General features: G+C 39.3%; 1 protein-coding gene across 1 annotated transcript in view; it reads right to left on the reverse strand.

Annotated features, from left to right (window-relative positions):
• The window catches only part of ela3l (elastase 3 like), a 138851-nt gene extending 129739 nt beyond the window's left edge, over window positions 1-9112 (reverse strand). Inside the window, exon 1 of the mRNA XM_077560396.1 lies at window positions 8988-9112. The gene's annotated coding sequence lies outside the window, so the exon portion shown is untranslated. The remainder of the gene's footprint in view (window positions 1-8987) is intronic.
• Window positions 9113-23532: the final 14420 nt, after the last annotated feature.

Below are 23532 nucleotides of genomic sequence, written 5' to 3' on the forward strand. Positions count from 1 at the left end.
GGTCTCAGTAAACCGGATTAGCGCTCTAAAAAAAGGGATGGATGGATACCCTAAACCAGTGGTGTCCGAATTATGGTCCGGGGGCCATTTGCGGCCCACTCTCCAATTTTTAGTGGCCCTTGGCATATGCTAAAATTCACAATTGACATGGCCTATGTCATTGATCTGCTTTGCAAGGCTTTAAATAGAAGAGAAGATTAAATTCCTTCGCATCTCTCACTTCCTTTATTTTTAAAATAGCTTCTTTTTTTTTTATTGTTTATCACCTAGCTATTTTTCTTTATAATTAAATAGAATTTATGTAAATATGATATAAAATTGCCGAGCATACACTTTAAAAATAGTTGGGTCAAAAGTAACCCAATAATGGATCAAAGCTGGACCGATCCACTTTATGGGTCAATTTGACCCAACTTTGGGACCAATAGTAACGATTTGTATTGCACTAAAAGACCCATTTATTGACTCAAAGTTGGGTCAAATAGACCCAAGTAGAGGATCGGTCCATTTTCAAACCATAATTGGGTTATTTTTGACCCAACTGTGTATTCTCAATGACGGAGTGTTTTTTTTTTTTAAGTCTAAATAAATTCAAGGTAAAGAATGTTAATGTGGCCCTTGGATTCTTTCATTCTTATGTATGTGGCCCTTGAAAGAAAAAGTTTGGACACCCCTACCTTAAAACCAGGACAGTGTAAAAAAAAACAAAATATTGCAGTCTAAGAACAGTTGCATCAAAAGTAACCCAATTATGGATCAAAAATGGACCGATCCGCTTTATGGATCAATTTGACCCAACTCTCTGGGTTGAATTATGCAAAATGACCCAAATTCTTGACCCAAGTAAAGGATCTGACCAATATTTACGAGACCCATTTTTTGACTCAAATCTGGGTCAAAAAGACCCAAGTAGAGGATCGGTCCATTTTTGACCCATACCTAGTTTAGCTGTTTTTAAAGTGTGGGTAATTGTGAGTGCATTGATTTGTTTAGCACGGTTTAACTGGTAACCAAGATAACATTTAGCATTAGCTAAAAGCACCGGTCACCACATTGACTACCAATTACATTTGTTACAAATACGTTCCTGTTTAGGATTTATTGTACGTTTAATTTTCAGTGAAATTGTAGTGCCCTGGTTTTTAATTTTGAAAATCTGGTCACCTTACGCCACATGCAGGGAAGTAACTCTCTCAGTGTCCATTTGTGTGTTGCCACTCATGAGATGCGGTGTATGTTTAGGTGTCAGCCCCAGGGCTGTTGGACTATCCCATGCTTGTGTACATTGTACAAGCGCTGAAGCATGAAAGGCGGAAGGAGGAAGGGGAGCGTGCCGGGGGTGCTTGAGAGACGAGGGACGGGCGCAGAAGAAAAACAACAGTAGCGAAGCCCCCCTGCTCACACCTCACCCCCACTCGGAGTGCAGCTCCAGGTTTGGATTTGCAACCAGCTTGTTAGCAGGAGAGCTACATTGCACAACCAACAAGGGCCAACCCCACAGGACCCCAACGGGCGCCCCCAGCACTTGCAGACTGAACAAATCCAATGGCGGGTCCAAACATCTCCTCTTACAAGCACTCGTGGAGATGGGGGGAGAAAACAGGAAGAGAGGGAGCGCGAACGAGTGCGAGAGGCTATAAAATATGTGGGAGACACAGAAGACAGGTGGAGGAGGAGATGTGGATACTGAAACATAATGAGAATTGGGAAAACTGAGGAAAAGGAAAATGAAAGTGGGGGGAGGGAAATGTCTTTGCGGGAATGATTAGACGCGTGTGTGTGTGTGTGTGTGTGTGTGTGTGGTCTTGTTTTTGTTACATAGTGGGGCCAACATTTCGGGATTTCAGAGTTGTGGGGCCCTCCCGTCCATGTGGGGCCATTTTGCTGGGCCCCACAAGTTTAGACCTCTTTTTGAGGGTCAAGACTTGGTTTTAGAGTTTAGGTTTGAATTGGGTTATGGTTGAAGTTAGGGTAAGGAATAGGGGTAGGCAATCATTTTTGATGGTTGGGGATAGGGGGAGGGGCTAGGAAATGCATTATCTCAATGAGATGGCCCCACAAAGATAGTAAAACAAACATCTGTGTGTGTGTGTGTGTGTGTGTGTGTGTGTGTGTGTGTGTGTATGTGTGTGTGTGTGTGTTTGTTCTTGTTTTTGTTACAATTCGGAGCCTACATTTCGGGAGTTGTGGGGCCCACCCGTCCAGGGAAACCCATTTTGCTGGGCCCCACAAGTTTAGACCTCTTTTTGAGGGTCAAGACTTGGTTTGAGAGTTTAGGTTTGAATTGGGTTATGGTTGAGGTTAGGGTAAGGAATAGGGGTAGGCAATCATTTTTGATCGTTGGAGATAGGGAGAGGGGCTAGGAAATGCATTATCTCAATGAGATGGCCCCACAAAGATTGTAAAACAAACATCTCTGTGTGTGTGTGTGTTTGTTCTTGTTTTTGTTACATTTCGGAGCCTACATTTCGGGAGTTGTGGGGCCCACCCGTCCAGGGAAGCACCTTTTCGCTGGGCCCCACAAGTTTAGACCTCTTTTTGAGGGTCAAGACTTGGTTTTAGAGTTTAGGTTTGAATTGGGTTATGGTTGAGGTTAGGGTAAGGAATAGGGGTAGGCAATCATTTTTGATGGTTGGAGATAGGGGGAGGGGCTAGGAAATGCATTATCTCAATGAGATGGCCCCACAAAGATAGTAAAACAAACCTGTGTGCGTGTGCACGTGATTATCAAGAGCACATAGCAGATAGATAAAGCGTGTAGAAGAAGGCCCATGAAGAAAAAGACAAGTGGAGAAGAAAAAAACATACCTCCCTGCAAATTGTCGCAGGCGGGGGTTTTTTTTCTTTCTTTTTTTCTTCCCAATCGGTCTCCATTGCACCTTTTCTCTCACTGCTGTTTCTTGCACACACAAACAATTACGGCTGCAACATTAGGTAAACCTTCACAATCTAATCAGAATCATGAGAAGATCTCTTTATCCCTGGGGAGAAACGACATATGTAGCTTTTGTGAGCCAATTACAGTGCTCATTGTGATTACCAGCCCATGTAAACTGCTAGAAAGTGCAACCATATAAATAATGGCAAAGTGGAACCTCGATGTAATGGGCTAATTAGGGGAAGGGGTTGTCCGTTGTACAACAAAGTACTTTTTCCGCAGCCTGAAAACATAACAAAATGATTGTTTTATACTTTTGACACATATTTCCCTCATTTCCCATGACAGATCATGTTTATCAAAGATAAGCCCAATATAGCATTTTTCTTTGCATGTTTCTATTTGTATTTATTTATATACATATACTTAGAGAAATTGCATCTCAATGTACTGATACCTTAAAATAAGGCTGGTATCGATACCTGATATCGGTACACGCCTATCCCTCATAAATGTTAAAGAGGCATGTACACGACTAGCACCCGAGTAAAATATCAGCCATATGAATGCAGTAGGTAGATATGAGAGACTCCTCCTGCGTAATTATGGTGATGCTAAGCTAATGTCCATGCTTCCCATTAGTGGTCAACTTTAATCAGAAATGGCTTTAAATATCCCGAAACGTATTGATAGTGGCAATTTTAAAAAAGTGTCTTTACTTTTTTTCTAGCAAAGAAGAATTTTTTTTAATGTATTTTCATATTTGCTTTTTAAGGTTAACTTATAAAAGCTTGCCCAATACGGATTTTACCATGCGTTGTAATTTATAGCTGACGTTTCAGAAAATATTCCACCTGTTGCTGAACCCGACCCTTCATTTATAAATATTACTAAATGTTACTTTTATGATCTGATATGATCAGATTCGGAATCAGCGCCAAAAAAAACGAATCTCGAAAATTTGCCCCTGCCAACATGGCCGCCAAATTGGCGAGCTTTTTAGCCTGCTCGCATTCTTACTGTAAGTCTGTGGTGAATTGTGGCCAATTATGGAACTCACACAGTCAGACTGTACAAAAGGGTGTTTTCGGTGAACTGGACATTATTTTCTTTCTGTGCTTTTTGTAGTGAGTCACTAACAAGTTTTGAAGATGTAATCAAATAATAAGTTATTCGATGAATAAAAATACCACAAATTGCTCGCTCCAAAAAGGCCATTGTCCCGTTTGCGGCAACCGCTGCAAGTTGATGAATTGAACACGGACGGGGTCAGGTTACAAGTCATCCAACCAACCAAGCAGTGATCACCTCACACCATATACTGCATTACCGACCTTACGAATGAGACTCCACTCATGAATAAAGACCAACTGAGCCAAATCAAGCAGGTATTCTGAAGCAGGTCTTTTTAGGTTAGATATGACAGAACTGAAAATTGAGTGCATCTACCTACCATTAAAAAAAACGGAATTAACATCTTCCTCAGTAGCAGCAGTCAGAATAAGTCAAAGCTATATGGGCCCGTCCAGGAGTTTAGTGCTCACACTGTGATGAATGTTAATAGTCCAAAATGAACTAATAAAATGGATTCTGCCTCACTTTTAGATATGGTTTTCATAATACCGAATGCCCTCTGGGAAGACAGCTCTGTTCTGGTACTAATAGTGAATATTGAAACCATTTCATTCATTATTTAGAAATTTAGAAGGAAATCTAATGAAAAGATGAGTATTATAACTATAATAAATACATTCTTCCCTGAAGTAACATTGACTCAAAAGTTGTCTAAAACAAGCAGATTGAGCATATCCATTTTACTTCCATTTTACTCATGGTTTGCTAATAAAATTATTTTTTATTGTTTTACTTTGTTTTGTAAGGACTTTGTCGACATTATTCCTTAGCCATATATAAATTGCCTCCAAAAGTATTTTTTTTTGCAGGCAAGCAACCCTCGGTATAAGACAAAGTTCTGTTCCTATGTCTGAATTCATAATTACAATAAATATTTTTATTAAAAAAAAATAAAAAATTATAAACCAAATGAATAACCTTAAAATGTCATAATTACAGTTATTAGATATTTGCATGGAAAAACACTTCATGGCCAAAAATATAAAACAATCAAATGAAATGCAGTAGTTGAACTCTTACATCGCTCTGCAAATGAGTTCATTGCATGGAGTTCGTAGCCTCGAAACATCGTATATTGTCCATTAAAATTTTTTTATAAAAATGCATCCCCCAAAGCAAGCCATTTAATTTTAGCAAAATGACGTTTGATGGAAATGTTTATCATGAGTAAAATACAAAAAAAAAAAAGAATAAAAGACACCTTAAGTAGGCTGTTATAGGTTGAAACCGGTGTTTACTTCCATTTTGAAAATGCCCTTAAATGACAAACTGGTACGAGAGATTTTGTCCAATTGCTACAAAAATCCCAACATGCATATTATATTATTATGCACTTATTGCCTAACTGTATGTCTAACACTTGTCAACTTGCATAGTATTGACTAATTTTGACTCAGAGGGCGAGAAAGTCATATGGAACCTGGGATGGGAGACCAAAGTGGAAGTACAGTAGTGGCAATGGTGTCAAATATATGGCCCGTGGGCCAGAACCAACCTGTCGGGCGGTCTAATCAGAACACAAAGTGCAGTTTTTCCACTAAAATTAACTGTTGTTGCTAATTTATTCCACTGGAGGGCGCACCGATGATTCTGAAATTTGTTAAGTTAGGACTTGTTGCAGAAATGTATTGAAAATGAATTTTTGTTAAGAAATTTCAGATTACTCTGCCATAAAATAATAATAAATGGCAATATTTTGAGAATGTACTTATGTATGTACATATTTCATTTTTTTGGATTTAGTTAAGGATTTCATTTATATTCTATATAAGTAGAATATGTTTATATAACATTTATTTAATATTTATTTTATAGTCGTACCGGTAAATATAAATTTAAAAGATTCTGAATTGAAGTCAGGTCTTTTTCATAAATGAAAGAAAATACTTTTAAATTTCAGTGAACAGAACATTTCAAGGAAACAGCAAAATACAAAAAAACAAACAAAAAAACAACATTTAGGCCCTTAAGTAAAATTCTATTTTCACATGAATTTATGAGAAAAAAACTTATTAAAAAGATCGATTTATGGTTTTATGAATCGATATCTGGCTATGAAAAGGATTGATTTCTTTCAAAGGTCTAACACTAGAGCCATGTGTGATACAATAAAAAAAATAATAATAATATTTGTGGCTGATGAGCTAGGAAGCATCACAAATATCAATTTTTACAAAACTGGCCCTAAAGTGTAGATGACCCATCTATTTTCATTGTTTTGGTCTATAAAACAAAGATGACTACTCTTGTGGTGATATAATGCAGTTTCAATAGATGGAGTTATACAATGTTTTGGTCTAAGAGCGTTAATAATTTTGTAAAAAAATATATATAAATAAATAATATGTACTGCGGCAGGGGTTCCGGCCATTCGTATGGATGTGTGTAAAAACGTGAAAACGACCACATTCTGGCATACGATCGGATCCTTCTAAAAAAGCTGCAGGGGCGAGCCTGCTTCACATTCGCGTAAACGCACACGGGATGTCACCAAGTGATGCATTTATCATAAATGACTACTCGTGCCGTCTCGCAGCATAATGATGAGTGCATGATATCAAAAAGACATCAGCGGAAATATCCGTGAGATGGAAAGGAAACCGAGCTGGACTGAGAGTAGCAGAGTGAACGTGATGGAAAGTAAGAGCGGGGGTGATTAATTGATGAGGTCAAGTATGTTGTGGGAAAGACGCCTGCACCTTGGATGCTTGCAGCTAATGGAGGAAAGCAATAAGGCAAAAGTACAGTAATGGACAAACATGACACTGGCGATTGGTTCTCCGGGAGGCCAAAAGCTTCCTATCAAGAGGAGAGCTTCTTCTTTTCTTTTTTTTTTCTTTTTTTTTTACTTACGAGTTTGCTTTTAAAGCTCTGACCAGAGGTTTGGATTAAGGTTTCGTTTTGTAAAGTTCCGTTTCAACGATAGTACTCTAAAGAGTACACAATCCAAGAGCATGGCCTTCAAACACCATTCCAGAACTAAATTATTAATTTTAAAAGGCTAAACATCCCTCCAGATAAGGCAGAATACACACAAGGGAAGACGTGACCTGACTGAGTAGGATGCAGCACTATTTAAAAGATATATTCAGAAGTGCTGTGTGTTTCTTTTGGCTAGCTTCCCTTTCATCTTTAGACAACTGGGACACGCCATTGATAGAATACGTGAAGCGGCTCGAGACAGCGAGGAGGTAAAAAAAAAAATAAAATACAATTTTTGAGAAAGTAAGGTGACTGGTTGGGTAAGGAAATCCAAAAATCCCAAAGTAGTGTATTCAGATGACAGCGACATGCTCTGCGTGACGGAGCTTTAAATTCAATATAATATTCATTCTCACTAACTGTCGTCTCTCATTTTTCCAAACCATATCATGCGAGTACATCTGAAGGCTTCTTTTATCATATAAATTAGGATTATATTCTTCTTTCAGTCATAATATTGGGTAGCATGCACAATCTGAGATATAAAAAAATAAAAAGTGACATCATTTGAAATATTAATAGTTGATGTCCTAGGCACACGGAATCAAATAGATTTCATGTTGAAAACTTTACGATTCCTCAAAATTCTAACATATTCAAACAAACGTACACACGCTTTGCTTTTTGCCTTTCTCTTTCCTTCTTTTTTTTGTGCCATGCCCACATCTGCTTTTCAGTTATTGAATTTCCTTGAAAATGCATGCTGCACTCGTTTGACTGTTTGAGCATATTCTATCTTGATAATAACACACAAAATGCCTTTACATTGCTCGTGAATGCTATTTACTTACCTTGGGAAAGAAGGTAATAAAAAAAAAACCTGTCAATTGCTTTCAAGCCAACGTTAGCGAAGGTGGCTCCATTGGTGGCGTGGTTTATTCATGTTGGAAAGTTGCCAGACATGAAGTGTTACTGGTTTGATATTGTTGGAATTAAATTAAAGATAATTATGATGAACCCTTATTCTCCACAACTTTGAACGTCAGATCAACACTTTATAATTTTCTTGATGTGGCTATGCATTCGACAAAATTATATACAAATGATTTGACTTATTGAGCTAGTGTAATGAAAAACTTCAGTATTAAATATTACTAATCAAAATAAAATAGACACAACAACATTTGGAATGTTCAAAACGTGTGTTTTTTTTCAGGCCGATCCAGTATGAGTAGTCTCCAATACCAAGTACCGATATTACTTCTACTACTACTTTTGATACACAAAATTTCCTCCAAAAAACAATGACAGATCATTTTAGATATGTACACATCTTTGTATAGCTTTTTTTCATTTAAAATTCATGAAAATAATGGCAATTTTCTATCCTTCTCATTTCTAGTTCCTGATCGCAAAACGGCAACAAGAGGGCAGCCGATACTGGGCTGTATCGGTGCTCACCCATTCCTAAACAAAATATGTATATTTGAACAAAATAATAAAGGAAGTACAAAACAAACAGATTAAACGTTAATATACGGCCATTTTTAGTCACGGAGCTAAAAGATGTCAGCAAAGAGTTGATGCTTGACAAGTGTAAACAAAGAAAGTTAATTTAAAACCACTACCTGTGGCTAAATTTGCCTTAATTTTTTAAAAATATTTTAGAAATATTTATGCATTATTTTAAAGTGATATCATTGGCAAATACCTGAAATTGCACATTCCTATTTATGTATTTTTTTCCATGCCATTTATGCTCTTATTTTATTTTAGTTTTTAAGTTACTCGTCAGTTACTCAGTACTTGATTAGTTTTTTTACTCGTTTATGCTTATTCGATAAATTACAGTATTTGGAGGATGTGACGGAGCGCCTGTGACTTGTCCGCCACTTCCCGGACTGGGGCGCGCTCCCGTCGAGCTGAGAGGAGCAGCCCACGTGAGCGCGCGCTGCTCGCACTTCGTTTCCGCGGAGACGAGCTCCGTCTTAACTGTTGTCACACAGCCCACACAAATTCCCTCCGTAATTCGACACTTTCACAAACTGCTTACCTGCCGCCTGGACTCATTCCCCTTTTCCTCGTTTTTGGTGTGCACCCACTCGACACCGCAAACCGCTCACCTGCATTATCCGGGTCGTTGGACAATAAACACTGGCCCAAACCGAAGCACTTCCGGATTCCCACTTAAATAGCGCCTTTTGCCGCGTTTGAAGTGTCACATGACTATGGACTATACCACAAAAGTAGTTTGTTTTATTCTCCAATGAGTTTTTTTTGAGAGAGAAATTAAGTTACGGATTGTGAATGGGGGATTTTTGTTATGGTTAATATATGTTGCAGATATTATTTATTTACATGTTTTAGTTATTTTTGGTTACTTTTTGGTATTATACCCCATGATTGCCTAAATGGTTTGCCCGGAGGCAGGCGGTAGGGGGTATTTAAAGTTATCCTAAAAATAATTTGTAGAGCGCTCAACCAAGTGGGATGGTGAGTGACTGGTTGCTGAGGGAAAAAAAAACAATGGAACGTAAATATTGTTAGGGTTGCACTGTAAATATTTTTCACATTTTTGATGCTGTGTTGATGTAAATAAAAACACCTCACTGAAGTTTTTTCGACTTCGCCATCACCCCCCCCCCCCCCCCTCCTTTCCAAAATGAACCCGTGACAGAGCATTACTTTTTACTTTTACTCAAGTTCTATTTTTCTAATGTAGAAGTGCTCTTGAGTACTTAAATACAATTTACTCCACTCACCAGAGGTTTTTATTTATTTATTTTTAAAATGAGGTCATTTGAGAAATGACTTATTAGATGAGGAAAATTAAGTAACAAAAATAAATTGGGAGACCCAGTATTGCTCAGTTTGGACTGACAGCAGTGCTATTGTGAACATAATTCGTTACTGGGACGTGTTCAAAGTCCGAATTGTTCAACCCCCGAAACATTATTTCACATAGGAAATAATATAAATGCAATTAATCCGTTCCTAAGCTCCAAAAACAGAAAATTCCCATAATAATTTCTATTAATGATTTTTTTATTAATTTTTTTATTTTTTCATTTACACCCTGTACGGTATTTAAACAATCAAAAAAATACCTTACCTTTTTTGTTGCGTTGTGATGGCATCAGTGGATGATAAATGCTATGTTAATGCTTGCTTTAGTTCAGTGCTGACTACTAAGCGTTCCTTGCGTGCATTGTTTAACGTCAGGCATGTTGTTGAACAGCTAAGTGGGGTCCTCGTGTCAGTATTTACAGAAGTAGTTGCAACGGCGCGATAATCTCCTTCCTAATTCCACTGTGGTTCGTAGCACTGTATGTTTTTCTTTTCCGTCACTGGCACTGTTATCTATGATGATGTAAAAGTTGAATATTATTATCTTTTGCAAACAACTTGTTATATTGTGCAGGTGTGTGTGGTCAGTCAGCTACAGAAAAAGAGTGTAGATCATTTCTGGTTGAAGTCAAGTTTGAAGCACAATTTGCTCCACACAAAACAGCGCAAGACATACCAGCTGCATAACTCACCAATTTGTTCAAGTTCAAATACATGGCAAAGTCAGAACGTGATGTTTCCAGCTCGCTTCGGAGCGCCAACAATGATCGGGTAGGATGTTCCAGGGGCTTGGAGCATAAAAGCTGAAGGAACCGAGACCCGGGGGGGAACGAGCGTAAAGCTTGCAGAAGATGCTCCATGAGTTGCACCTCGCCAATCCCCCCCCCCCCCCCCCCCGCGCTCACACCCTGCAGCGCTCCGATATAAATGAGCATTAGCTCGGACCAGACGGCCACGCAGGCTCACTTATCTGGAAATCAGCCGGGTCGTGTTGAGCTAAACCAGCAGCAGAAACAAATCAGCGCTGTCATCTGCTTATTCCTGAACTAGGAAGAAATGATGTTATTTTATTGAACTTTTATCTGTTTATGGGATAATCTCATTAGAGTGTAATGTATTTTACAAGATGTGCCTCCTTCATCACTGGCCCACCAGGGTCAATAACCACTGAGGCTGCGAAAGAGGAAACAGAGTGCTTGTCTGTGCTTTGAGTCTCCTCCAAATCTATAATAACATTCTTTTTGGTCTGATGCGATTTAGCTGGTTTTGGGTTTGCGGCACAGTGCGCATTATCCATTTGAGCACATGAACATACAGAATCATATCTCCTCAGGTAGTGAGGGGTAAATATGCACTCAACTGCAGTGATTACCAGACATTTATTTGAGAGGAGGCCTTTATTTTGACAAATGCACGGTTGGAGCTACAAATGCTGTTGTGTCATTGACGTCAAAAATTCACTTGAACTATTTCTATTCGTTTAATATTTTTTCCACTTTTGTTAACAAGAGTATGAAAACCTAGAAAAAAAAATATTGTACATTTAGAACAGATATCAAATTTATGATTAATCGTGCGTTAACTATTGAAGTCATGCGATTAATTACAATTAAAAAAAATCGCCTAACGCAATTTAAAAAAAAGAAAAGATGATTTAAAAAAAATTAGGAGCATCAGGTGATTGAAATTTTTAATCGTAATTAACTCTTTCACTGACAGATGTTTTCAGAAACGGGATGTCGCCAGTGCCAGCCGATTTAAGCATTTTGACTGATCTTTCAAGGTCCACAGAAAATGTTGTGTGGACTATGGAAACACACATACTACCAAATGAAAGATTGGACTCTCAGCTTTCATCAGAAAAAAAAGTTTGTTTCTACCTTATTCCGTTCTTCAGTAATCAACAATAGAAAATGGTTACTTTCACCGAAATGCTCTGTTTTGAAGCAAAAAGCGGAGAAAAAGAGCTTTTTGTGAAACGATGTTATTTCATGCACTCTAGTGAATTGTACACTTCTTTTTGTCCATGAATGATGCCACAAACACCTAAATAGTGCTTTACTTCTGTAAAACACTTTCACCAACAATGAAAAAGTGTTTTTAGATTGCAAAATACGTTTATTTCCATTCAACAGTGTAACAATTTGACAAAACAATTTCGCAAACGATTTACAAATGTGTGCAACTGTGGTACTATTTACAATTATGTGGATGTTTCAAATACAGTTTTTCTTTTTGTAACACTGCCCTGCGTGCAAGGAGACGGAGCAGGATTTGCACAACAGATACGTTTCACTTCGATTGTCCGTTTCGCGTGCAGACGTTACACTTTCTTGACGGCCTTTTTTTCCGGGGAATAAAAAGCAAGTAGCAGACTGTACACACTCCTCCGATGAATATGCATTGGACTCGGGGCACTCTCTGTCGTCCGATTGAACGTCCGCCTGAGCGTGCTCGGTTGTGCTCCGCGTTTTCCGGTGTTAGCATCGCTAGCCCGTGAACCTTTATGACGTCGTCATAGCCGCCGCGTCAGTGCTTCCAACTTCGGCGTCAACCTCGGAGTCACCATCATCATCATCGATGATGATCATCGTCGTCATCAATGTGCTCTTTAGCGTTGGTCGATGCTTTTCGTCTTTGAAAAAAACTGGTCGAGCGTGAGCTGCTTGCAACCGGTCGCCATGTTCTCTTCCCTTCCCCAGCCATTGTCCCCTCTAGCTCCGCCTCACGTCTTCTACTGACGCCTACCCAATCTTGTCAAAAGAGAGTCATTGCTGCCATCTAGGGGCCAAAAATAGTCATTAGGCTAACTAGATCTGCTTGAAACTTTCACCACAGCTGGGCAAGGCTTTCCTCCACCCGTCCCCCCCCCCCCCCCAAAAAAAAAATTGGAGAACGTCTTTTAACGTCCTTGGCGGCCCTCCGTAGGTTTTTACTAAACGTCATTTAACGTTTTTGGCAGTCAAAGAGTTAATTGCATGACTTCACGAGTTAACTCACAATTAATCACAAATTTTATATCTGTTCTAAATGTACAATTTAAAAAAATTCTAGGTTTTCATACTCTTGTTAAAAAAAAAGTGGAAAAAAATGCTTAACTAATAGAAATAGTTAAAATGAATATTTGACGTCTATAACCGTCAATGGCAGTGAATGAGTTAAGTTGGAGGTGGAACCTGTTCCGTGTTTTAGTTTAAATGCTCAAAAAATAATGGTAAATGGTACAGAGATACTTTGACGTGGTCACAATGGCATGGGATCAAACTCACAACTTCTCCAAGCTTGTTGTGGGATCGAACCCGCAACTTCTCTGAGCTTTATGTCACGAGAACCCCCTCTAAAACAATAAAAACAGCCGGACTATGATAGTATTACTAAAAGGGATTTATACCGTTTGTGTACAGTGTTAATTTGTCAACAAATTCTCTTCTTCTATGATGTGAAGCTATTTACGGAGCTCAAGCAGCTATAGATGTCCGGCCTGACTATTGTCGCGGTAATTGGAATCGTTTGTGCAAACGATTTGAGGTTATTTAAGCGGGCAACGCACCTGGCAATTAATTGAGCCCAAACAGCGGGCCACAAATTGAGGAAAGGCGATGTTATTTGCAGGAGGAAATGAAGGCAATTTGTCCATGGTTGGTTTACAGAAGCCGGTGGTGTTCAAACTATGGCCTGGGGGCCATTTGTGGCCCGCCGTCCATTTTTAAGCGGGCCGTGGCACATGCAAAAATGGCATTTTCTACTAATAAATTGATTTTATTTCAGTTTTTCTCTTCATACAACTGTGATGAATAAAGACACGCAAAAACAGTTTCACATGATTCCCATGTAATTGCTTTAAAAATGGTCAGTTTATGACAGATCGCTCCCGTTCTGGCTCTGAATATAAAGATGGGATTCAGCAGCTGTTCAGTGCAGGGGCTTATATTTTCTGGTGGGTTCCAGGGTATCGACCACCCCCAAAATCTTATAACTTTATAGATAGCTGTTCAGCAGTTTTTCAAAAAACACTAATTATATATATATAATGTTGCTTGATTGACTGATTTTGGTGGAATTTCAACATGGATGTTGCGTCCTTTGATTTTTTTCTTTCCTTTTTTTTTCTTGAGAGCTCAGTATTGTTCATTCGGTAATTTTACCGATTCGACATGTCATCATCATTGCTCTCTTTTAAAAAAATATAAAAAATAAAATTAAATAAAATTAAAAAAACAAAAAAATATTTTATTTTATTTTGTATGTGCGTGAGTGTGTACATGTGTGTGTGCGTGCGTGTGTACTCATTAGTTCACCTAAAACCTATTAAAAATCCCATACCATTCACCTAAACCAAATACTTGTCAGGAGACCCGAAGAAGGATCAAAGAAAAGAAAGGAAAGTGAAATCCAGCACCGGCCAGACATCACCTACTACCCACCGGGTTACCTTCGATTTTTTTCTGTATGTGGCCCTCGGAGAAAAATGTTTAGACACCACAGACATAAGTGGCCATAACTTGTACTGTACTGGTTCAAATGGCTCCTGTTATCTAATGGAACCTTTGGCCTCAGTTTTAACTATCACAATCGAGTACACCTCACATGCAGAAAATTGACCGCCACATTGATCCGCAAGCAAGAGGCACAGATAACATTGACATGACATTATGTCTGCAAAATTACCTTTCAACGCGTGATAAAATGACTGACAGCTCAAAATGATTCCTATCGTGTTGAGTGGCCTTCCACTTCATTCCCAAATCATCGCGTATCTGCTGATAAGTCGACAATCCTTTCACAGCGTTTGATTGGCCCGAGCCGTGCTTTCCCCCCCAACTAGGACAATTTAAAACAACCGATGCGCCTCCAAAGGAGCTGACCAACAGACATAAGAAAGTAATCACTGTTATCAACTTGACGGTGAGTGAGACAAGTCGCAGCCCTGCACAGTTTCCAACTTCTCAGACTCGGGAGCCAAAGTGAGTTTGTTTGTGTCCACGCTTGTTTTCTTCCTAGCGCTACAATCAAATAACACGCAATTATCTGCTCTCCGCAGCCAGTCGGCTCATTTTAGTAATGACATCTACAACGAATAATTAATATAGAATTGAGCGGGAGACAAAATGAATACAGGGGAGTGATGTTTAAAATTGTTTTGCTAGGAGTTGGTCCTAATCACACCTGAATGTTTGATGGTTTAAAAACAAAAATGAAAAGCTAGCAACGCGACTATGATGAAGTGATTTTGATGAATGCCATTTTTTCACCACAGTTTGAAATCCTTTTTTTTTTCTCCTCCCCAGGGTTATTATCCATTGTAGATGCCCATCCACAGATAATGACAGCCTCGCCACTGAGCTAGGAAATTAACAGGGACCATTCGACGCTGAGAGCACAATGGAGCCAGTGCCCCCAGTGTCAGCGCACAGCTAATTCTAACCAAGGGGGAGGGGCTGGGGGGGGGAGGCTGTTGTTAATACTTTCCTTCTGCTTATGAGGAATAACATAATTTCATTGCATGTGTGATATCATCTATAAGCGCGAGAAGAAGACATTTTATAGAGAGGGAAAAAATGCATAGGGGACGGATGCTGGTGATGGGAATGTCAACAGCGCCCCCTTGTGAAGCCCACGTGCAACTCATCTGCATTGTGCTCGTTGAGGGAGTTTGGAATGTTAGTGTGTAAGCCCCGGTTGGACTTGCTCACACTGGACAAGTAGAAAGAGGATGGCCATAGAAAATGGGGTCATGCGGAGAGAGCGAGGTTATCTCAAGAGTGTGCTTCGGTGAAGGAATGAAAAAATGGGTAAAATAGCAGCCTGATTAAAACGCAATCACGAGCCAGTGCGGGATTTATTTATTATTTTTTTAAGTGCATTAGTGCAGCAGAGGCTGAGTTTTAATTAGCTTAGCCGGTATTAACACATTGGTTTAGCCTGTTGCCATAGCGCTCACACAGGCTTAATTATATCATAGTCATTTTTCACCAATCGGGGCCTTTTCGGAATGTAATAATTTGTGGATTATGGACCTCGTCGTTATTCAAAAGGGGGCACTTGTTGAAAGCATGACTATCTGTTAGCCAGTTTGGCAAATAGTACACAAGTCATTTTAAGCAGAAACTAATAAGATCATCGTTGCCTGACTGCGTAACTCCGAGGCAGAGAGGAGATGTTTGCGTTGTGTTCCATCCACGCTACTTCACTTTATAGCTCGGTTACACCCCATATAATCCCGATTAACAGATGCTTAAGACTCCTCAAAGCAGTTAACCGTTGTTAGCCTCTGATGTGCCAACCACGTGGCGAGATGAATGGCTTTATTTGTCAAATTGACATCAGGCGCACGCACGCACGCACGCACGCAGAGAGAGAGTCAACACCTGGAGGACACGGCGGCGAGATCAGGGTGACTTTGGCGCTTTTCAATCCGCGCCCGCCCGCACGCGCTGCTCGCACATCAAAAACTTAAATCATCCGCTCACCACTTCCCCTATTAACTGCGAGACTTTAATAGGATTATGAGGAAAATCCAGTCTGAAAGGTAAAACGCGGGTGAAACAGTAGCCGGGAGCTGCAATCAAAGACGTCTTGAAGGGTCAAGATGTGCATTGATGATCTCGTGTGTGCATTAAGTGAAGGCGGGCCTAATCCTCTTACAGCGATGAAGACAATGCTGGCATGTTGACGAATGGAAGTGTCGTCAAACTGCGGCTTAGAGGAGTCGAGCTTGTTGAATCAATACTACAAGCCAAATGTTTGTGTTCCTATCAGTCTCGGGGTCTCGTCAACATCAGCGTCTTTTGTACTCGTCATGAGGCGTTTGCGTGCGGCTGCGTGGAAGTGCGCGCCAGACAGACAACTCCATTGTCCTCATACGATCCGACAGGCGGTTACTGTGCGCCCCGATCGCTTGCTGCCAGGCTTATTTATATGCTGCGGGTGAGAGGGCAACTTAGTGAGAGCAAATTGGCTTTGCACAGAGTGAGGCAGCCATCGCCGCTTTGAAGTGAGAGCATCTGTGTGTGCTGTCAGAGGTGGGGAGAGTAGCCAAAAATTGGACTCGATTAAGAATAATTAGTTTACAACATCAACTATAAAAAGCAGGCCTCCAAATCATTACTTGAGTAAGTATTCAGAGGGATACTGAGTGGTAATTATCTTCTGATTATTATCATTAAAAAAAAAAGGCATGTTAAATTAACTCATTTACTGCCATTGACGACTTTAGGCGTCAAAAATTCATTTGAACTATTTCTATTAATTTAACATTTTTTCCACTTTTGTTAACAAGAGTATGACAACCTATATTTTTTTCATTGTACATTTAAGTTATTTTTTAGTAATCTTTTCTTTTTTTGGAAAAAAGATTATTAAAAAAAAGAAAATATTATTTAAAAAAATTTGGGCGTCAGGCGATTCATTTTTTAAATTGTAATTAATCACATGACTTCAATAGTTAACTCACGATTAATCACAAATTTGATATCTGTTCTAAATGTACAATAACACAAATTCTAGGTTTCTTGTTAACAAAAGTGGAATAAAAATTAAATTAAATTTAAAAAATTTCCACTTGTTAACAAGAGCATGAAAACCTAGAATTTTTTATTGTACATTTAGAACAGATATAAAATTTGTGATTAATAGTGAATTAACTAGTGAAGTCATGCGATTAATTACGATTAAAAATTTAATCGCCTGACGTCCCTAATTTTTAAGAATCTTTTCTTTTTTCTTTTTTTTTTTTAAAAATCGTGTCAGGCGATTCAAATTTTTGATGGTAATGAACTGCATGATTTCAATTCACGATTAATCACAAATTTTATATCTGTTGTAAATGTACAATAACAATTTTTTTTCTAGGTTTTCACACTCTTGTTAACAAAAGTGGGGAAAAAATGTTAAACTAATAGAAATAGTTCAAATGAATTTTTGACGTTTATAGTCGTCAATGGCATCGAATGAGTTAATTACTGTATTTTTTTTTTAGACTATAAATTGCACCAGTCAAAGAAAAGTACCATGAAGAGCGAAAAAGACAACAACAACTTTAGTCACTCTGAAGTATCAGTCGCATTATCTGGGTAAACAAGCTATTTCACCCAATTTGAGTTGCTTGTGTAAAATACGTGTCTTGGGTCAATTTAAATTTGGGACGCTGCTCTATTGAGTGCTATTCTACAGTAGTTAATAGTGCCAATGTAGTTTGTCGCGTGAAAGCACCCACTTTAAGGTGAGCGTCCTTACAGGTCAACAAGCAGGTGAAAGTCTTGCTCCCTTCACCTGCAATTAGCCACGCCCCTCAGGAGTGCGACGCAACCCCCCCACCCCAAACCCCAATCATGAAGCGTCAACCTAACAGAAGGTCTTTGTAGTGCACAGTTCTCCGACTCACGTCACTTCGCAGCGACGTCAGAAACGGAGGCAGCCGTGTACAATACATCATAGGCCAAGTGTCTCCTCCGAGGCACTGACAGACAAAAGCTAACACAATCAATGAAGTCCTAAAACCGTTCCCTGTGCCACTTCCTCGACCTTTTCTCATTCCAAATGTCTCCCCTCCATGTCTGTGCTCCCGTTTCTTTGCCAGCAAGACATAATGCATTCATCTCACTCCAACCTGTGCCAGTATTATCTCAGTGGTCCCAAAGCCAGCCCCGGGGGAACACGTAGATACTCACCTGAGCTGTCAGCCTTGACGTGGGGGCGGGGGGGGGAGAAAAAGGACAATTTTAGATCCATAGCAACAACCGAGATGCAAGGGTTACTGAAGGTCATTGTGCTCGTTAGCATAGCCCATATCACACAAATGCATACTTTTGGTTTAACAATGAATAAATCATCTTTGTCAAATAATGACAACGCTGACCTCCATTTAAATCTGACAGTATTAAAAAATAAAATGTGGGGGTTGAAATCAACCACAAATCCATTGCAGGTGTTACATTAACGGTTAAAAAAAAAAAAAAAAAAAGTCAGTCAGATTTTTTGGATTATTATACAGGGTGTCCATAAAGTCTCTTTACCATTTGAAAAATGTATTAAAAATGCAATTGATTAGATATTTTATTCCGATTTGTTCTATTGTATTCAGTGTTTATTAAAGTTTTTTTTTATCACACTGCATTTGTGTGTTTCAGGGATCCTGTTTGTCAAAGAGGTGATGTTGAATGAACCCCTACAAAATGGCGACCCCTCAAGAGAAGGCGCAATGTGTCTCATGGTTTATTGAAACAAAATCGGATAGGCAGACTCAGCGAAACTATAGAACTAAGTATGGAAGAAATCCACCATCACGTCCGTCAATTCGTGCATGGCGCAAGAAATTTATGGAGACGGGGACAGTGTTAGATAAAGGAAGGAGTGGGCGACCTTTGACCTTTGACAAACAGGATCCCTGAAACACACAAATGCAGTGTGATAAAAAACTTTAATAAACGCTGAATACAATAGAACAAATCTAAAAAATATATCTAATCAATTGCATTTTTAATAAATTTTTGAAATGGTAAAGAGACTTTATGGACACCCTGTATTATTTGTGAAATGACTACATTTTTTGTGGAATTTTTATTAAATTCTCACGAAATTATTCAATTTTAGGGCCCTAAGGCTGAATAGTACCCAAATATACGGTTTAAATGATGGAGGGCCGTCAAACAGCGGTACGAATGCCATTAGAGTGATGGAAGAAGCACCAAGGGAGTCGTTGGAAGTAATTCAATGTCACCGCTACCTGTTTACGACTCTAAAGAGCAGCACTGGCGTGCGGCTGAGAGGATCGCTTTTCACTTATTACTGTCGATTAACAGAGTGAAGTTCTCCCACTAAGGCCCGGGATTTTTATTTGGAGAAACAGACGCCCTCATGAAAACATGTGCCCGGGGATTTTCCACATCTTTAGATAATTGTCACGTTTTAGCTTGATAACTTGATTTTAGTACGAGAGGAGAAAAAGGCCAAGTTGGTGCCGCTGTTCACGATTCTGTTTTATTTTTACTATCAGTTCATTTTGATTACAGCTGCCTCACCATCAATTGTGTGTGTATCTATATTGATTCGGGTCAGTTACTTGGGCCAGCTGGGTCAACAAAATTATACAACATTATGCATGATTCTTTTTACTCGGTGAGGTATTGATCTTCCCCCGAACATTTTGGGTGTGTGTGTGTGTGTGTGCGTGTGCGTGATGGGGGCTGGTGAACGGAGGAAGACGAGGCTGGAACAAGAAGAGCAGGCATGTTCTGGATGAGTGATTTTGACATAAAGTCAATGGATTTGTGCAGTGCATTCTCAGTCTTTAGGAGGCCTTTTGCAGACAGAACATTTCAAAAATAATCCTTTCCATTTACTTGTTGATGTTTGACTTCCAGCTTAGTCCCTGTCAGTCAGGTCATTACAGGAAAAAAAAACCCACTTTTAATTGCTTTCTTCTTATTGCAATCTTTACATTATGAGTCATGCTTTAAGATGGAGGAGGAATAATAACGCATTTAAAGCACATAGGCTTTTACACAACATGCAATTATAGAAGCCTACATTTAAAATACCTGCTCACCAGATCCTGAGAAGTCAAAGAGCAAAAACACATTCAATCCACTATAGAAAATGGCATGTAATTAAATATGCAATTATTGCAACGCAATTAGTTGATATCTACAATGACTGGCGTTGTCAAAACCACAACAACGGAAAGAGTCAACAACAAAGAAACCTGGTATAAAGTAATTATTTAAGTAGAACATATTTTCTATTAGACATGCAATGGGGAAAGTGTATGATTGCATTTCAGTATATAAATATGACTACTAGAGATGTGCACAACCATTTTTTTCCCTAGGCCAATGAGTACTCAACAGATAATTGTATTTATTTATTTTTATTTATTTATTTTTAGAGAGAGCTCAGTATTGTTCATTCTGTAATCTTACCGATTCGACACGTCATCATCATTGCGCTCTTTTTTTCTTTCTTTTTTTTGTATGTGCGTGAGTATGTGCATGTGCGGGTCTGTGTGTGTGTGTGCATGTGTGCGTGCGTGTGAGCGAATTAATTGGTTACCGACCAGAATCTTTCACCAACCCCAGAAACATCATAATTTTTCTTTTTTTTTGTACAGTATGTGCGTGAGTATGTGCATGTGCGTGTGTGCATGTGTGTGAGTGTGTACTAATTAATTAGTTCACCTTAAACCTATTAAAAATCCCATATCGTTCACCTAAACCGAATGCTTCAGAATCCAGCTAGAGTTGTGAGGTTGTCAGGAGACCCGAGGAAGGATCAAAGAAAAAGAAAATAAAGTGAAATCTACCCACCGGGTTACCAACCAGAATCTTTCACCAACCCGAGAAACATCATAATTGTTCTTTTCTTTTTTTATATGTGCGTGAGTGTGTGCATGTGCGGGTGTGTGTGTGTGTGTGCATGTGTGTGAGCGTGTACTAATTAATTAGTTCACCTAAACCCTATTAAAAATCCCATACCATTCACCTAAACCCAATACTTCAGAATCCAGCTAGAGTCGTGAGGTTGTCAGGAGACCCGAGGAAGGATCAAAGAAAATAAACTGAAATCTACCCATCGGGTTACCAACCAGAATCTTTCACCAACCCCAGAAACATCATAATTTTTCTTTTTTTTTTTTATATGTGCGTGAGTGTGTGCATGTGCGGGTGTGTGTGTGTGTGTGCATGTGTGTGAGCGTGTACTAATTAATTAGTTCACCTAAACCCTATTAAAAATCCCATACCGTTCACCTAAACCCAATACTTCAGAATCCAGCTTGAGTCGTGAGGTTGTCAGGAGACCCGAGGAAGGATCAAAGAAAAGAAAGTGAAATCTACCCACCGTGTTACCAACCAGAATCTTTCACCAACCCAACAAACATCATATATATTTATTTTTTTTATATGTGCGTGAGTATGTGCGTGTGTGCGTGCGTGTGAGCGTGTACTAATTAATTAGTTCACCTAAAACTTATTAAAAATCCCATACCGTTCACCTAAACCGAATGCTTCAGAATCCAGCTAGAGTTGTGAGGTTGTCAGGAGACCCGAGGAAGGATCAAAGAAAAAGAAAAGAAAGTGAAATCTACCCAATGAGTGTGTAGTCACACATTCTCAAAACCGTCACCAAGTTCCAAACTGCAAATTAGGAAGGCTCAACACCATCCACAATAATACGGTTGTGTGTAATTTTGAGACAAATTGGCAGAGTCGAACGATAGAGTGAAGTCCGTAACAATTCCCCCCAAATGTGCCCTGACAGCAGAGACCCAAAAAAGAAAACTTCTCAGCCAGAAAATTCAACTAATTCCAAACTTGATATTCTCTCCGAGACAGCAGCTAAACTTTGATACTTCTAATTGCCACGCCGGAGTCTGTGTGTAGAGTTTCAGCGAGAAAGATTAGGAGTGAGAATTGCGGAAGAGGATAGACAAGTTGAAAAGAGACGACGTAAACAAGACAGATATGCAGGCGCGCAGGCAAAATGATGGACACACAAAGAAGAAAGGATGTACTCACGCTTCAAATCATTTTCCGCCAAGATTTTCCACTGGGGTTTAAAAATGCGCTGCCATTCATTCTCACGGGCTTCGTAACCAAACAGCGAGGCACAGCCGGCCTCCCCCTGCCTTATTATTGTCAGCCGGCACTCAAATGTCACAAAGAACTACATCCCGCACATACTAAATAACGTCTGATTTAAATGTGGCATTTCTGCCACCATGATACAATCATTAAAATGTCCACACACACAAAAAAAAAAAAAGCTCACTTTCTATGAGCCATGTGCATGCAGTCATTAAATAAATCAAGGTAGCAGACATTTAAGTAGTAGATGTTACCACAAAGTGAGGCTCAATTACTTCCTTGCATGCATAGCTTTCCAAAATAGATATCAAAAGAGTTACTTAAAACCCTGGAGAACCCACGCGGTCAAATTTGGCCCCTATAAATTCTGCTACTCAAATAACAAAGACCTTTTTTTTAATTTTTTTTTTTTACAAATTTTACTTCAAAAGTCCAGAGTGCCACTTCTGACCCCTGCATGGGGCCATCTAGTGGATGAATATTGCACTTACATGAGCCCAGAGTGGTGGTGACAAGATGGCTGGCAACATGCTGTTTTGTTGAGCTGGAAATCAATCCAAACAAAACCATCTTATCAGCAAACCATCAGATGGTAAAATTGTGTTTTTTTTTGTTAATCTATTTCATATCATGTTGCAGAATGCCTAGGAGTATGTTTTATATATATATTTTGATGAATTAGCAACTCTGAGCTAGTTCAAAAAACAAGGGTTAAAATTGAAAAAACATATTTTGGTGTTCAGTGAACTTATAGCAGTCATTTAATGTATAATTCATAATTTTCCAAAGAAGAAAAGGGTTCTTGGGTTCTCCAGGGTTAAAATAAAAAGTGAATTTTACATCATGTCAAAATTTGCGTTAACATGAGTTATCAACTAAATTGACAATTATGTGTGTTATATTGGATGTATTTGTATGACTCTAGGGTTGTCTAATCACAAAGAAACAGCCACTCCGCATGCAAGAGCCAGGGGCCGACGGGCTTTTTAGGAGCTAAAGGACCAAAAGTGGAACGAGGGTACGAGAGAGGAGAAGTGCATGCTGGAGGAGGATTTAGTCGAGCGGTGTTTGGACGATGAGTGACGGAGCGGAGTGAGATGGGAATTCAGGGGGGAGGCTACAAAGACGCGCTTGAAAAGAGGGGGCGGGCACAGAGAGCCACAACGACTT

The sequence above is a fragment of the Vanacampus margaritifer genome, chromosome 3, assembly GCF_051991255.1.
Source record: "Vanacampus margaritifer isolate UIUO_Vmar chromosome 3, RoL_Vmar_1.0, whole genome shotgun sequence".
Classification (NCBI taxonomy): domain Eukaryota; kingdom Metazoa; phylum Chordata; class Actinopteri; order Syngnathiformes; family Syngnathidae; genus Vanacampus; species Vanacampus margaritifer.